The sequence below is a fragment of the Rhamphochromis longiceps genome, linkage group LG17 (assembly GCF_057381845.1).
Source record: "Rhamphochromis longiceps isolate RC_006_pf linkage group LG17, R_longiceps_female_GT1.1, whole genome shotgun sequence".
Lineage (NCBI taxonomy): Eukaryota > Metazoa > Chordata > Actinopteri > Cichliformes > Cichlidae > Rhamphochromis > Rhamphochromis longiceps.
Genome location: NC_140573.1, coordinates 13,358,878 through 13,371,438, shown reverse-complemented (window position 1 = coordinate 13,371,438; position 12,561 = coordinate 13,358,878).

The window sequence follows — 12,561 nt, the reverse complement described above, 5'->3', positions numbered from 1 at the left end:
TATTACTCCTTTTCTTGTTTAATGAGTATTGTTAAATTAAGGCTGCCACTAAGTTACATAACAAGTAACAATATGTTCCAGTTGCTATTTTCTGCCTTTCAGTTCAGAGTGAAATACTGAGCTTAAACACTTAACAAAACACTAAACGTAGAAGCATTTGACTGTACCGTGACTAGAGATGGCACGATACCACTTTTTTATGTCCGATACCGATACCGATATCATAAATTTGGATATCTGCCGATACCGATATGAATCCGATATAGTGTTTTTTAATCAACAAAACTGTTTTTTAAATATCTTGCCGCATTTTGTATAAGTTCATACTCAAGTTTAAAACAACAACTACACTAAAGCTATTCTGTTATACCTGTATGCAAAAAAAATTATTTCATAGTTCAGCAATACTGATCAATCTAATAAACTTAAACCTACACCATCCTCCCTATTCTGGTATTTGAAAGAGTACTTAGCATAAATATTAAGCAACCTAACTAATAGGGTTCCAACTCCCAGCAACAACAAAAATAAATAAATAAAAAATAGGGAACCACCCCTCACGCTCCACCTCATGATGCTTAATCGACGTAATCAACCTTAATTTGATGCAGTGTGAAAAAAAATGCACAGAAATCAATTATTTTTCAAGAAATATTAAATAGATTCAACATCTTTCTTCAACAGAATTGCAGACTGCACAGATGGTACCTTCCCAAAGGAAAAAGTACTATAGCTTACTAGGGTATATATATTAGACTTAATAGTTACTATATACAGTAATGGACTTCTATTCATTTTGCATCAAATTAAAACTTTGGGTGTCAGATAATTATTTATTAAAAGCTAGACATTTTAAATGAGAATAAGAAAGAAAAGTATGTCTTTGTGCCCCCTTTTCCCTGTTAATGCCCTATCGGCCCCCCTGGCTAAACTTTGCTAGATCCGCCCCTGCACAGTTACCAGCGTCAGCTATGTAGAAAAAGATCCTGGTGTAGAAAGTAATATTAAATACATTCTAACAACAGCTGATCAAGCTTAAACGTGCTTCTGTTGTTCAGTCGCTGGTTTCCTCTTTCTGGTGCAAAGTGGGCCAAAAGCAAACTAGAGACACGGACTCGCGACAGAAAAGCCGATCAGCTGATCGTTAAGCAGTTTCATGATTGAAGTAGCAGCAAGAAGAGGCAGTCGCTTGTTAAGCTTAACGCAGGAATGCTTTACAAACATTCAGAGATGGACTTACACACTTGCTTTACTTCTCTCGGGATAACTTTGTCGGAGATGAAATGCCGGGTTGCTAGCGAAGCTCCAAATGCTATCCAGACCACCACAGGTCCCGCATGCCACAGCCGTGCTAACGTTCTGAGGTGAGTTACGGCGTGTTGCAAGTTTTGTGAGGTGCTTTCGTGATATTTAATGGATCGGATTACATTTTTTATTTTTCTCCGATATCCGATCCAGTAATTTAGGTCAGTATCGGACCGATACCGATACGTAATATCGGATCGGTCCATCTCTAACCGTGACCCTCATTTGGATGTTTTAATGTGGCTTAAAGTCCTGTCTTTATCTAAATCAGCTGTGTCTAATTAGAAACCTGTTATTTTAAAAATGTTTTTAAAATCATACACCCATTTATATCACCACATACAAGTTTGAACCCAGATTAAATCTACACTGTTGTGTACAATGCGCTTGTCCTTGCCCTTAAGTGTGATAGTGAAGAACAACTAAGAGGAAATGGCTTGAAATAGTATTTTCCATGGCAAACAGAGAGGCAACAACACTGACTGCAGTTTAAATGCTAAATTACACACCTCATGACTCGCTAATGGAGGACTTTGTGTGACCATTTAATCGGCAATGAACTGACAAACACATGCACGAAGACACGGTCTGACACATGCTAGTTTGCACGCACATGCATGCAAAGATAACTTCAATTGCAATTTCGCAGACCAATATATCGATTAGGCAGACAAACACAGGCTCAGTGAGTGTCAGCTGAAATAGATTTTCCTGAGCTCCAATCCATTACCAATAACTGTGTGAATAAAAATGCTGCTGTTGTGAAAGCACTCCGTTGTACGATGTAGAGCTGATGATTTTAAACCATTAGTATTAATTGTAAGGCACACTTTAATTATGAGCGAATGCAGTCAAGAAGCTTTTTCTTGTGCAATTTATTGATTAAAAAGAATAAAGCTGAGTCTAAGTGGCAATCTCAAGGGCTGTAAAATGAAGCCAGAATGAAGTGTTAGAAACTGCAAGTTCTAGACTGGCCACTTAAGGGTTGCTCATAGGCTCTTATGATCAGCTGTAATATTTGCAGCCTGATTCAAAAAACACTTGGAGGTTATAGGGATAGTTTCCCTCTTGGGTGAGTATATTTTTTCATGACTGACCAATTTATTAGTAACATTTATCGTTAGAGACTTGGCTTTTTTTAATTGATAGTTCACTAGCAGGGACCACTTCCTTGGTAACGATGGGCGATGAGGGATGAGGAAGTGCGAATAGTGCTGTGGCTTGGGGAAGGCCTTGAAGGGGACTGGCGACGGCTCTTGGGCCGGGAAGAACCCCATGTACTAATGAGAAATAAAGGGAGGAAAGGAAGAGAGGAGAGGACAGGAGAAGAGAGGAAAGAAAAAGGGGGGGCAGGGTGGGGCATGAAAATGAGAACAGCAGGTATTGGAGAAGGAGGTTTTTTATAGCCTGAGGCCGGAGGGGGCGTGAAGGAGGAGTGGTCTCGCTCCTGAAATTCAGATGATATCTCCACATGGCCTGACTTAGATAGTTGTAGCTGATTAGTATGCTAGGTCTTGCCTTCATTAATTCAAGTCGCTAAACTTGAAAGAACAAGAAGTTTATGTTTCAGTTTTACTGAGTGAAGACCTCATTACTTATCACTTATTACAAAGTAACACGCTACTGTAATTACAGCGTATTACTTTTTTCAGTAATGTACTAATGTAATGTGTTACTTTAGTTACAGTAATTACACTAATTACAATTATGTCGTTATTTGTGTTACAAAGGTTTTTTTAATCTATCTGTACACCGGGAAAGAAAGGTTGAGGGACCTGGTGGAGCGGTGGAACAATGGTAAAGTGCAAACTGCATCCAGGGAGAAACAACTGCATTATATACTGCTAACATGCTAAAACTATGCATGCTGAACCCAGCCCAGCAGCCAGAGCTTGAACTTCAACTGTTAACAAAGATAGTGTTGAGCAGCCATGATTGTAGTCTCTGTTCCTACCCTTTTCTGGTAGGATACTTTAAAGCGGTGATGACAGTCTGTAAAACTGTTACTGCTTTGCAATCTGGCAGATGACAATATAAACACACACATAATTTCCCCTTAAATATAATCTGTGTTTATGTCATATAAACACTGACAACTGCAGTCAAAGACTGACAACAGGTGTTGTCACAGTGCATATGTTCGTCTTTTGAAAACAATTCATGGTTTACCCTTGTACAATGAGCCCTTGAAGCTTCATGCCAGAAACCTCGTCATATTTTAAGAGGATGTTTTTGCACTGACATTATTTCATTGAAATTGCTATAATCTGTGTATTGGTTTATGGAGGTGAGGTAAAACATTTTCTTCCTCCAGGATTTGCCAGGGCTTTGTAGGATTTGTCAGCTTTCACCTCTTTAGCTGGTCGTGATGGGCCCCAGTACACAATAAAAATGTATGCCACCTGAGTTGGAGCTAGATAATCACCAAGCCTCAGGACACCAAATTGTTTTCTACCTCTTTCTTTTTTTGGTTTTGAGTATCACAATAAATATTACACTGAAAAGAAGAAATACAAGGTCTGACAGGGAGTTTGCTATTATTAAAAACATTCTGCCGAATGCCTGATACACCATATGTGCTCTGACAGTAAACAGAGAATCCCTTTTCCTTCATGTGATATGAGACCTTGGCTTTTGTTATTACACATACCATGCCTCAGGAACAGCTGTGGCCTGTAACTACAACACGGTGATCTGTTGGGGACATTATAACCAGCGAAAACACTTCGAGGCTGCAGTCTGCAAGCGCACAGTCTTAAAGTACATCTCCAGAGGGGCCTGTGGTCAGTCTTGACTGCAGTTGTCAGTGTTTATATGACAGAAGCACAGATTATATTTAAGTACAAATTATGTGTGTGTTTATATCGTCATCTGCCAGGTTGCAGAGCAGTAACAGTTTCACAGACTGTTTGATTTTAATCTTTGGGTCAAACTTTATTTCTACTTGCACAAAGAATGAGTTCACTGTTATGGAGAGAGAGTGAGCGAGAGAGAAAGAAAGAAAGAGAGAACACGCGTGCGTACAAAGAGGAATGGAGTTATCAGTTGTGAGAGTGATTAAAATGGACTTTTTCACATGGCACCATTGACATTTTAATTAGTGTTGAGGAGATTTGCGGTGAGTGCAGTGTCCAAGTCAACAAACAGAGGTGTGCAGCCAACAGGAGCCAATTCAGAGCTTAAGTGAAGCTTTGTTGAGCACAGACAAAAGATTTTTTGGGTGTCAGGCTAACAAGTTGTAATAATAAAAACAGTTAAAAAAAAATCAACAACAGAGGGCGTGCAAGAGTTCATACTTGAAATCTTTTCTTTGTGAACTTTGTGGAGTGCACATGGAAAACATCAGTTTGACAGGAAGCAAGTGGAACATTTTTCAACAGATGTCTTTTTTTAAACCAATATCTGTATTAACAAGAAGGCCAAACACACACACACACACACACACACACACACACACACACACACACACACACACACACACACACACACACACAGCTCAGTGACTTATCCATCAGTGTCTCCATGTCAGATGAAAGCAGTGACTGAGGCCACCCAGGAAGAGTGATTTTGATTGTGAACCTGCATGTTGTTCCACACGTAGCCTCTTCACAGCTCATTATGACCTGTCATGACTGACTTGCAGACAGTGTCTAAAAACAATCACTATAGCAGTGCTCTCTCTTCCTTTGCACAAAATACTGTGAGTTTTCTGCTAAGGGTCATTTAGCAGAATCTGGAAAAGTCTACTGCTTTGTTTGGGTTCGATATGCTCACAGTCATCTGTGAGTGAATAATAAAAACTGGCTTCACAATTATTCCTGAATAACCCATTTATAATTCGAGTACTTACAGTTTACAGTAACGTCACAAAAAACATCCTTCGTTTAGCAAGCTATGACTTTTCATTAAACAAGCATTCCTGTCATGGTACCTTATGTGGCGAAACAAATAGGTCTTAGAATTTCTGGAGAAAGTCCTCTTTACTATTAGCGTAACTTAACCCAAAACAGAAAGCAATCATAATCCAGAGCTAAGCCTGGGTTCTTTGTATCCTTACCAGCAGTGGCGGGCCTTTCGTGCCCTGGGCGAACACCTCTTATTGCAACCCCCTCACCCCCCACCCCCACATATAAAACATATTAAGGATTGTACATTAAGATAAATATTTTACTGTAAAAACTGTTGTTTGAACTAGAGATGGACCGATCCGATATTACGTATCGGTATCGGTCCAATACTGACCTAAATTACTGGATCGGATATCGGAGAGAAATAAAAAATGTAATCCCATCCGAAGTATCACAAAATCACCTCACAAAAGGTGCTACTTGGCGTAACCCAGCTTGGCGCATCGGAGCAGTATGTGTCACGTGATAGTGGCTGTTGTCTGCGAGACCTCTCAGTGGTCTGTTGGAGCATTTGGAGCCTCGCTACATGCTTCCTAACCGCGGCATTTCATCTCGGAGAAAACTATCCCAGAGAAGTAAAGCAAGTGTGTAAGTTCATCCCTGAATGTTTGCATAGTATTTCCACGTTAAGCTTAACAACTGATATATTGAGCCACAGCTGGACTGGCCATCGGAGTTCCATATTGAGGTGAAAAGGAAGCGATTTGTCCCGTACTTCAGCTAGAATAAAAAAAAATAGACACTCAGCTTGAGTTATTCTCTCTTTGCTGCGCAGTTGCATCTACCGTATTTCCCGGACTACAAAGCGCACCTGAATATTAGCCGCACAAGCTAAAATCAGGGGAAAATCCTGTTTTGTACATACATTAGCCGCACCTGACTAAAAGCCGCAGGTGTTTCAATGTTGACTTATCATATGTAAGAGAATATGCACAAAGGGAATTGTCAGGAAAGAGATGGCTGTTTGGAGACACACCCCTTTTATTAATATTTTGAAAAACAAGTTATGGGTACATATTTGCACATGTAGTACATAACAGTAACCTACAGCACACCAGAAAAATAGATTCGGACTACCTTTTAGGCTCACGTGCAGTGACACGGCTTTAACAAGAAGAAAAGTCAGTCATTCACCATCTTTCTCTTCTTCCTACGCACTGAAACCACCAAAGTCCTCTCCTCCAGTGTCGGATACAAACAGGCTCAGGATGGCTTCGTCATCCACTCTCCGCTTCTCTCCTTCGTTGTCACTTTCAAAACCAAAGAAATCCTCGTTGTCAGTGTCAGTGTCAGAGTCGAACACCCTCAGAAGGGCCGTGGCGGTGTCCTCCTCTCCATCATGCAGCAGTCCAGCCCTTCAAAATCCGTTGGTGATCGTGGATGTTTTTGCACTTTTCCACGCTGTCAGAATCCACCGGTGGAGTTGGGCATAACTTGCTTTTCGCAAGTTTATCGCCGCTCGTCATCCACGCCTCCCGCTGAATGCGTAGCGCTACTTTGAAGTTTGTTTTTCGCGCTACTTCGTACGGCACTACGTTGCCTGGCGGACGGACATGTGACTAACATACCACTCTTGAACCCCGATCCTTCCGCCAGGCAACGTAGTGCCGTACAACAGCGGAACACACAAAACAAATCGTCTTACGATATCACAAAAATCATGGAAAATCCATAGAAAAGCCGCACCTGACTAAAAGCCGCAGGGTTCAAAGCTTGTGCAAAAAGTAGCGGCTTATAGCCCGACAATTACGGTACTTCTCTCATTCACTCCCCCTTCCTCTCCTGTTATTACTTCAAACATGAAACTGATCAATGATCAGCTGATTGGCTTTTCTGCCGCAAGTCCCGTCTTTCTTGTTTGTTTATTGACCACTTTGTGCTAGAAAGAGGAGACCAGCGGATAAACAACAGCAGCACGTTTAAGCGTGATCAGCTGTTGTTAGAATGTATTTAATATTACTTTCTAGTATCAGCTGAGGTTTGCTGGAGCCACGGCTGTAAAAGCTGCTGGTCATGATATCCGTTTGGATATGTGGTGAGAGGAAAACGTGAAGATGAAACCAGGAGATGTCCTTAATAAATCATCAGAGCTGAGCAGGTGATGGAGAAACAGGTTTACCTTTTAGGTGACATGAATGGGTTGAAAGTTATGAACTGTTTCTGAGAGACTAATAACACCAGGATCCTTTTCTACATAGCTGACGGCTGGTAACTGTGCAGGGGCGGGTCTAGCAAAGTTTTGTCGGGGGCCAGGTTGGGCATTAACAGGGTGAGGGGGGCACAAATAAATATTTTTCTTTGTTATGCCATTTAAAAACTTTGAATAAGTAATTATCTCAATTTTACAACAAAAGTGGTCATCTGATTAAATGTATAGAAATCCATTATTGTATATAGTAAATAATAAGTGTAATATACCCTAGTAAGCTTTAGTACGTTTTCCTTTGGGAAGGTACCATCTGTGCAGTCTGCAATTCTGTTGAAGAAAGATGTTGAATCTATTTAATTATTGTAGAAAAATAATTGACTTTTGTGCATTTGTTTTACACTTGCATTAAATTAAAGTTAATTACATCGATTAAGGGCTGGGGGGTGGTTTCCTAATATTTTTGCTGGGAGTTGGCAACCCTATTAGTTAGGTAGGTAAGTACTCTTTAAAATACCAGAATAGGGAGGATGGTGTAGGTTTAAATTTATTAGATTGATCAGTGTTGCTGAACTTGAAAATGTTTTGGGTGGAGTGTATTTTTTGCATACAGGTATAACAGAATAGCTTCAGTCTCTTGTTTTTTAAAACTTGAGTATGAACTTATACAAAATGCAGCAAGATATTTATATCCAAAATTTATGATATCGGAATCGGTATCGGACATTAAAAAGTGGTATCATGCCATCTCTAGTTTGAACCATACTGAATTTAGCCAGATAACACACACACACACACACACACACACACACACACACACACACACACACACACACACACACACACACACACACACATATATAAAGAGAGTATGCATAGTATGCAGACGGCTTACAAACAGCCATCATAATTCGTCATACAATGAGAACAGGACAAATCAACAACTGACAATGACTAATTAATATTGTGCCGAAGACAGTCGAAAAGATTTAGTAAGCTACATCAGTGTCTACTGTTTCCTATCATAGCCAAGTGACTAAAAAATGTAAAGTTTTCACTATCCCTACTAATTAATGTTATCTTGTTGTATCTCTGTTGTGGCCAGTGCTATCCTCCATGCTCTTACATGCTGGGGCAGCAGGTTGAGGGTCACAGATGCCAACAGACTAAATAAACTGATCCACAAGGCCAGTAATGTTGTGGGGATGGAGCTGGCCTCTGTTAGGGTGGTGTCTGAGAGGCAGATGTTGTCCAAGATAAGGGACAATCATGGATAATACCTCCCATCCACTCCATGACATACTGGCTGGTCACAGGAGCACGTTCAGTGAGAGACTGAGATTACCAAAAAGCACCACTGAACGACACAGGAAATCATTCCTGCCCGTGGCCATCTCCCTGTACAACTCCTCCATCTAACACACTGTAAACACTGCAATAGTTACACCCTTTTTACACACGCTCTTCTCTACTCTGTAATATTCTTATAAATTTTCTTGATATTTATTTATAATCATCTCTGTTGATCCTTGATATTTAGAACTGAGCGATCTGTATATATTAGTGCTATTTCTTAAATGTGTAACATCTGTAACATAATGTATTGTTTGGAGTTTAGTCTTTTACTGTTACTATTTTTTACATTTACTTCTTGGAGCAACTGTAACCCACATAATTTCCTTAGGGATTAATAAAGTATTCTGATTCTGATTGTTTCAGGATGACAGGCCATTATCCAATCACACATCTGCTTACCTGTATCTTTTGCACCTGATGGCTTTGAATGCTTCTTGTCCATCTTCCATTGGTTTTAATTTTGCAGTCCAGTATGAACAATCATCCCCCAACTCGACGATCACCACAACATAACCTAACAGACCTACACCTTAGCTCACAGATTCGCTTTTTCTAGGGTTTATTTCTGGGATTTCGCACAACCCAGGAACAAATCATGAATACAAAATGGGCTTGGATTCACAACATTATGAATGAAATGTGCCCCCCTCCCCTTTCGAGAGGTTGTGTGAGAGACTTTAAATCATCAAACTTTAAATTATAAATTTTAAATTGTTATTGATCCCTTTATCCCTGGTCCTAAAGTGTATATTTATTTTCTTACTCTTCTTATATTTATTGTTTGTTTACTTGCACTGCTGTAACTGGAGCCTCGTCGTCTCGTCTCTCTATATACTGGACTGTATATAGTGGAGATGACAATAAAGTTTACTTTGACACAGCAGCAAGCAGGTGCACTGAGGGCTCTTGTGCTCACTTTTTGTGTATAGAATTTTGAAAAAACATCAGTGCAGATTATAACTCTGTATTATAATGTCTGGTGTTTTCTTGTTTGTTGGTTTGTTTTTATTTTGTTTTGCAAGTTGGTTTTTAGATGCTGCTCCAGCCAGAGAATCCTCCGCCGGCCTGCCCTATCTTCCCTGTGCCGCAAGCAGCAGGTTCACTTCGCAAACGGAGGGCGCCCTAATTTCAGGCAAATGGGTGTAAGAACACTGATCGGTGGCTATGCCATCCCAAAATGAGCTGGCATGATGTCAGGGCAGCATGAGTACGGGCAACTTTTTTTTGCCAGTCTTTGTAACTCCTGGAATAGACTTTTTTGGTCTTTGAAACTGCTAGAGACCAAAGCAATCACAAAGTGGCTTTTTGAACAGCAAACTCCTTGCAACCTGTCCCACCAAGCAACAACCATCACCTTCCAGCAACCACTTGCCAACTGGTCTATTTTTTTCACAGTTGCAAGGAGGTTGCTGTCATGTTTTTATTCTAGTTATAGATCCTTGTCCATTTCCCTTATCCTACAACCATTTTCTTCCACTTATTTAAGTCAGCTTTTTCCTGGTAGTTCATGCCCGCCCCTTCAATGGCTCTGCGAGCCACCAGGGGTCACCATACCATGCAAACCACTAGTTTAATTGGAAGACTTGTTGAACCTTAGGAATACATCAAAGCGTTTGGTTTCTGATTGGCTGACTTTGCTCCTTTAGTCCTTTGGTTTTGCTTCTTTTGTTTTCAGAATATTTATATATTCAAATTCACAGAAGGATGAAGTAAATACTTTGCTTCAAAATTGTTTCAAAACAATCCAAACCAAAAAAGTTTTTTTTAAAGAACTTCTACATTTAAAAGGAGAGCATTTTTGCACAGATATTCAAGGTTGCCTCACAATCTGTCCCAACATCTTTGTTCATCCCCTTATTTTTCTTGTATTGTCATTATAAGGCTTAATGTTCAGCATGTTTACACAAGCTGAATTGGGACTTCTTTTGTCTTACTCGATCATCAAAATTAATTAAATCAGTCTCACATCTATGTTATGCGGTATTAGGCAATATTTCCACTGGGAGCACGTTGTTTTGAAGAGATATGCATCCTCTGTGTTTTCACAGTGGATGTGTCAGTCACACTTTCCCCTGATTCACAAAAAACTGAAGTGAAAGAATTTCATTAAGTTCATATTGGGTTATTTACACATCCTTTAAAAACTGAGGCATGATTCTACGAACAATTCATGTAAATTTTGTAGGCCCGAATGTGGAAAGTAATACATTTGCAAGCACTGATATTTTTAATCGAATTGTAGAGCACAGTAAACAACCCAAATTAAAATGAAATGATGATATCATAGGACGGCTAGCTGTACTCCGTTACTGCATTAGATTTACCCATCAGATTTAATGTCTCTCCAAATGACAGATGCATTTCTTTACCACATGAGATATGCAATTATCCTTCACCAACTGTCCTCTACAGAACTGATGAGAACAAAGTCGACAGCTTATGAAGGGCTAGGTCGTCCTTCCTCAAAGGGGTGACTAGATCATTGGGGTTGAGGAGAAGCCTGTGTGGGATAATTTACTGAGATTAAGACATTTTACCAAGGCTATTCCCTGCCACCTGATGTGCTTTATGAGGATCTATATCTAGCTGCCTAGGCTGCTCTTGACCTTTGGAGCCATTAATGTGATGGGAAACACACCCTCATGCATTAAACACACCATTAAAAAAAACCTGACTGTTGTCTACATACCAAGCTGTTACCTAAAATAACTCACTGTGCAACTAATATTATTCACTTCACTTGTTTTGAGCAAACAATCAGCTGCAATGTTTTGCTAGGAAAATGCTGCAGAAAGCGTCCATGAAAAGTGAAGATTAACACTATTTTGAAAGCACATAAGCACCATGAACCCATCAAACAGCCCCCACAGACTTAACTTCAAATGTCAAATTAGGTGTTTTTGTCAGAAAAACATAACACTCAAGCTGACCTGTTTTTTTTAATCTTCTGAGCTCAAGGATTTCTCGTTTTGCTGTGTTTCACCTCAGAGCAGTCTCAGAGGTGTTGTGTTGTGAGATTTCACTTGGCCAAGAACTACCAACCCACTGCTGGATTCAAAAGTCTCATCTTAGTCCAGACTTCACAAAAAGCAGTTATTTTGCCTGAACTTTATATTTGGAAGATATTTTCTTCCAAACAAACTTGAATTTTTTGATTAACAGTGACATTCTAGGACTAAGATTGGTTCAAGCATATTATTATTATAATATACATTTTATTTGAGGGTGCCTTACTAAAACCCAAAGTCACCTTACAAAGAGAAAAAGACATAAATAAAACAGTATATTAAAATCGATTCTAATAAATTAAAATACAAAAAACAGCAAAATACAACCACAAAACAACAAAAAACATCTGTATTAAAGCGAGTAAGCCAGTTTAAACAAGTAGGTTTTGAGTAGGGATCGGTATCGTTTAGGTTTTATCCAATACCGGTGCCAAACCGGTACTTTTGAAACGGTGCCGGTGCTTAAAGAATGGAGAACACAAAATTGGTCCAAAAACCTCTCATGTTCAGCTGTTTTTTTGTAAAAACATAACAATGTTAGCCTTTTCTGCAGCTATAGGGGATTTATGGTATCACTCTTGGCTGGAAGCAGTGCTTAAACAATGGAAAAAACACAAACTTTGTCCAAAACCCTCTCATGTTTAACTGTTTTCCACTTTTTCTTTGGTCATTTTAGCCTTTTTGGCCAGGGTGAAGGGAGTATCTGCCATCAAACAAGAAGACAGCCGCATGTAGCTATGATGATGTTTGCTAGTTCACCTTACCTGCATTAATGTAATAGCGCGGTTAGCCTACTCAACGTAAATTACACACGAACAACATTAAGCTACTCACGCAG